This window comes from Musa acuminata, chromosome BXJ1-9 (assembly GCF_036884655.1).
Source record: "Musa acuminata AAA Group cultivar baxijiao chromosome BXJ1-9, Cavendish_Baxijiao_AAA, whole genome shotgun sequence".
In the NCBI taxonomy this organism is placed as follows: domain Eukaryota; kingdom Viridiplantae; phylum Streptophyta; class Magnoliopsida; order Zingiberales; family Musaceae; genus Musa; species Musa acuminata.
In genome coordinates, this window is record NC_088335.1 from 21,444,441 (window position 1) to 21,449,769 (window position 5,329).

A 5,329-nucleotide genomic window follows, 5' to 3' on the forward strand; every position below is an offset into this window, starting at 1 on the left:
CGGAATTTTTGGAAGTTCGCCGAAGAGATCGTCGGAGGTTCGCGGAGATCACCGAGAAGACTCGGCTACTCGTTGAAGTCATCATAAGATCGGGAGCTTGCTAGGAGTCCGTCGGAAGAAATCCGAGGGCATATCGGAAGTCCGCCGGAAGTTCGTCGGAAAGCTCGCCGGAAGAAGACTCAACGTTCACGGTTAAAAACTTGCTTGGGATGTTTTTAGTTATGTAGTTTACATGTAATTAGGATTAGGATTAAAAGATAATCCTATATCCTGGTTACGAGCCAATTGGGCCCAAAATTAGACTTGGTTTGGGCTAAATTTAAAGCCCAACGAGTGAACCGAAGGGTCTGGCGGTGGCACCGCCAAACTGGGCGGTTACACCGCCCATGTAATATCCCTCACTTTTGAAAATTATTAATAAAGATTTATTTATAAATCGGAGGACCTATATGTAAATATGGAAATTTCAAGGACTAAACTTTTAAGTTGTAAAAAGAAGAAAATAAATAAAACCAAAAATTTCGGTTTTATCCCACCGCCTCCCACGCTCTCTCTGTTTCTTCGAGAAACAAAGAGAAGCGGTGGGGCGTGGGGAGAAGAAGAAGAGAAGTAGAGGGAGAAGAGAAGAAGAGGGAAAAGAAGAGAGGAAGAAGAGGGAGAAGAGAAGAAAAGAAGAAGTAGAAGAGAGGGAAGATGGAGAGGAGAAAGAGAGGCAGCTGAAGTAGCTAGGGCTTCAGCACCTCTGTTTCCCGCAGGTGGAAACAGAGGAGAGGATGTGTGGGGCGTTGAGGATGAAAAGGGAAGAAGAAGAAGAAGAAGAAGAAGAAGAAGAAGGAGGAGAAGAGAGGAGGATAGCTGCGGCAAGGCTGCAGCGAGGAGGTGTGTGGCGTTGGGGAGGAAAAGGGAAGAGGAGAAGAAGAGAAGGAGAAGAAGAGGGAAAAGAGAGGGACGAGGGAGAGGAGCGAGAGGTGGCAGCAGCTAGGGCTGCAGCACCTCTGTTTCCTGCAGGTGGAAACAGAGGAGAGGTGTGGGGCGTTCGAAGAGGAGAAGAAGAAGAAGAGGAAGTGAAGAAGAAGAGGAAGCAGGAGAAGAGGTTGTGATACCTCTGTTTCCTACAGAGGAAACAGAGGAGAGGGTGTGTGTGACGCCGGGGAAGAAGGGGCTGCAGCTGCGGCGATGGCAGCTGCAGCTGGAAGAGAAGAAGAAGAGGAAGATGAGCAGGGGAGGAGGGAGAGGTTGCGGCCGTGGCTGCGGCCGCGACTGCAGCAGTTGCAGCGGGGAGAGAAGAAGAAGAAAGGAAGGAGAAGGAAGAGGAGAAGGGAAAGAAGTAGCTGCGGTTGCGGCAGTGGCAGCTGCAGCTATGGCAGGGAAAGAGGAAGAGAAAGGAAGAAGGGAAGGAGAGGAAGAAGAGAAGGGAAAGAAGGGGCTGCGGCTGCGGCGATGGCAGCTGCAGTTGGAAGAGAAGAAGGAGAGGAAGATGAGCAGGGGAAGAAGAAGAGGCTGTGGCCGCGGTTGAGGCTGCGACTGCAGCAGTGCAGCTGGGAAAGAAGAGAAGGAAAGGAAGAAGAAGAGAAAGGGAAGGAGAGGAAGAAGAGAGAAAGAGGAGAAGGGGTGGCAGCTGCGGCAGTGGCAGCTGCAGTTGGAAGAGAAGAATGAGAGGAAATAGAGTAGCGGAGGAAGAAGAGGCTGCGGTTGTGGTGGCTGCGGCCATGGCTGCGATTGCGACTGCGGCGGTTGCAGCTGGGAAAGAAAAGAAAGGAAAGGGGGGAAAAGGGGCTGCGGACGGGATTGCGGCCGCAGCGGCAGCGACTGCGTATGCAGCAATTATGTCTGCGAGTGAAGGGAGGAAGGAAGGTAGTGCGGTGGAAGGGGCTGCAATTGTGGCAGCGGCAGCGGCGGCGGCGGCGGCTGTGGCAGCTGCGTTTGGGAAAGAAAAAGAAGGAATGAGAGTAAGAGAGAGCAGGTGACTGTGCCTCGATGTTCGACACGTGGTGTAGTTATGAAGAAAGGAAGAAAATGAGAGCACAAAACGAAACAGAGAGAGAACACGGAGGAAAAGTAGAAAAAGGATTCGAGCGTACACCTTCTTCGAATCTTTGGATCAAAACCTTCAAAAGGTAAGTGTTCTAACCTTTTCTATTGCAAGCTTTCTAATCTTTTCTCTTGCAAGTTCCCTGATCGTTTCTCCTATAATTGCTCTGATATGTCTTATTGCAAGTTCCCTGATCGTTTCTCCTATAATTGCTCTGATATGTCTTATTGCAAGTTCCCTGATCGTTTCTCCTATAATTGCTCTGATATTTCTTATTGTAAGTTCCCGATTCGTTCCTCTTGTAATTGTACTAATCTTTCCTATTGCAAGTATCCTGATCTTTCCTCACTGCAATTTTATCTCTACATTTGCTTTGAATATGAGGAACTTTGAATTGTTCTAACCTTGCATTTGATATATCTCCTGTTTAGACGTAACGATTCGAATCTGTGCAACTTCTGAGATTCTGACCTTTTGATACCGAGCTGCCTATAAGTCTTTGTTGGAAACTCAGATTTGTTCAAAACTGATTTCATTGGAAACTAGACTCGTAGATCTTTCTTTGATATATGGATTGAAAGATTTGGAATCCAAACACCTGTCCAGTTATCTGTTGAATCTGACATTATGAATTCTGCCAACAGAGATTTTGTTCTACGACACTTGCTTACCAAATTATTTGTAACTCTCTCTGTTGGATAGTTCAATTCATATGAAGCCTGTCTTATCTGAAAGTATTATCCAATGATTATTTCTGAGTAAATTGGAGCACGATTGATAGTTTGAATCATTTGTTCAATGTGCCTTCTGTATTCTGCCAGAAATCGAGCTTTGGTCGATTTCTCATATTCTGGTTTCATTCCTTTGGAAATTGATATCCTTTAGCTTTCTTATTCAATTGAGCTTTATATTACTGCTTTGAATTCTTGTATACTCTTGTCCTTAAAATTATTGCATTCTTGAAAACTGTTGTGTAACGTTTATACTATATCGTATTGACTCATATAGGCACATGTATATCCTATTGTTCCGCATTTGCTTTCGATATGTGCCTATTCCAGTTTCATTCCTTTGGACATTGAATTCATCAAATCTTCTTATTGAATTGAGTTATATGTGATTGCTTGGATTCCATATGTGCCCTTGTTTTCAATTCCTTTCAAATCTGAATATACTTGTGAAAGATTATTGCTTACTTCGGATTAACTCGTAAAGGCACATGTATGCTTTGTTGTTCCGCGTGTGCTTCCGATATATTCTATTTATTGTTAAAACTACCCTCTTGTACTCTGGTGTGTGGGATTATTTGGACCTTTGCCAGAAATGGTAAAGGGTATGCGCTTATTGCCCGCTATGTGGGATATTCTGGACCTTTGCCAGAAATGGTAAAGGGTATGCGCTTATTGCCCGCTATGTGGGATATTCTGGATGAATCACATTCTGACTGAGATCCCACTACACCTTCTGTATGTTTGATATGATATCCAGAGCTTTGGTTATGTGTTTCTGTACATGCTTTGGATAAGATTGATATGTTTGCAACGTCAAAGACGACGTTTGAGCTTCTGTACGGTATTTGTTATTGATATGCTCTGAAATGTTTCCTCCACTGTTGATATGTTTCGAAATGTTCCATATGTCGTTGATATGCTCCGGAACATTTCATACGCCATTGATATACTCCAATTACTCTGTGCTCCATTTGCTATGAACTGATATGTTCTGAAATGTCCTATCTGCCATTGATATGCTCCAATTACTCTGTGCTCCATTTGCTATGAACTGATATGTTCTGAAATGTCCTATCTGCCATTGATATGCTCCAGTTACTCTGTGCTCCATTTGCTATGAACTGATATGTTCTGAAATGTCCTATCTGCCATTGATATGCTCCAATTACTCTGTGCTCCATTTTCTATGAACTGATATGTTCTGAAATGTCCTATCTGCCATTGATATGCTCCAATTACTCTGTGCTCCATTTGTTATGAATCAAATATGTTTTGAATGACATGATACTTATGATTTTGTATCTAATGAGATGGTATCCTTGAGAATTCTTGTATTCTGCCTTACATTATGATACCTTACTCGTTTGAAACCGTTCCTTTTGTTCTGAATATGTTTTGTCACTTGCTGAGCCGTTTTTGGCTCACTCCGTTGTTATATAAATCTTTCAGGTCAGCTTGTCACTCTTCGAGATGTTTGATTTGGGCTGAGGTAGTGGATAGCTATTCAGAATTATGGGCAAGTCTTGTCGGTTGTTATGCTATTGTTGTATAAGCATATTTTGTATGTAATGAATTGTTCTGATGATCGAAATGGATATACTATGTAAAAGTGTTAGAAGATCTCTGTTATTTGGAATTTCGGAATGTTAAGTCTAATTTATGACGATATGAACTTGTGGTGAATAGTTGGAGTTCTGATTGTATAATTTATTTAGCTTGTGGATTTATAAATGTTGTTCATGTTTGTCAAGTTGGCTTGGGTTGCCATAAATGTGAAATATCGAGTGATGTGATATATGATTTTAAAATGCACATGTTTTATGGATGTGAATTTGATTGAATGTTTTTCAGTGTCCTCAAACGTTAGTTTGGATCCTGGATTGGTCTATGACGAAAACTTTAAATATCGTCGATATTTTGAGGGGGCGTGACAGAGGTGGTATCAGAGCATGGTTTGAGGATTACTGAAATATTTGATATGTTGACGTGTAAAATATATTGAGGTCTAGTGAACTGTAGTGATCGGTGGAAATTTTCTTTGATGCATTTTAGGAATCTGGGATGACGAGGACATTTGGTCCTCCTATTTCATCTGATTTTGATTAATTAAGTGGGATGAATGGGGTAATCGAGGATATTGAATCAGAGTGGCACAGCAGAAGCATGGTGCACCTAATCCATTGGTGGCAGAAAAATGGATAATGTGAATAGAGAAGATATTTGATGTTCAAAATTGTTCTGATGATTAAACGATTTCTTTTGCCACCTTATATTGGAAGTAGAGGCTGATCATTAATGGGAACAAAAAAAAAAAAATTTGAAGATCAGTGGCAAGAATGATAAGGACAAGTTTACCAAAAAAAAAAAAAAAAAGATTGAAAATGAATTAGAAAGTGATAACAAGAGGGTCGAGACATTTGGATTTGAAAAGGGAAGTCACCACAAAAGACTCAATCATGTGTGAATTATAAGTTAAATTATGAAACAAATTTGTGTTTCGGGTGACTAGAGTCTATTTTGCTTGTAGAAAGTTGGATCATGAAATAAAAGACTGACCCTTGAATAA

The 5,329-nt window shown here is 41.7% G+C and overlaps 1 long non-coding RNA gene across 1 annotated transcript; it reads left to right on the top strand.

The window, feature by feature from the left end:
* The first annotated feature begins 596 nt into the window (after positions 1-596).
* Positions 597-4,513, top strand: LOC135593417 (uncharacterized). The gene is made up of 2 exons (XR_010479579.1): positions 597-2,117; positions 4,213-4,513. It is a non-coding gene; the product is annotated as an uncharacterized LOC135593417 (long non-coding RNA).
* The last annotated feature ends 816 nt before the right edge of the window (positions 4,514-5,329 follow it).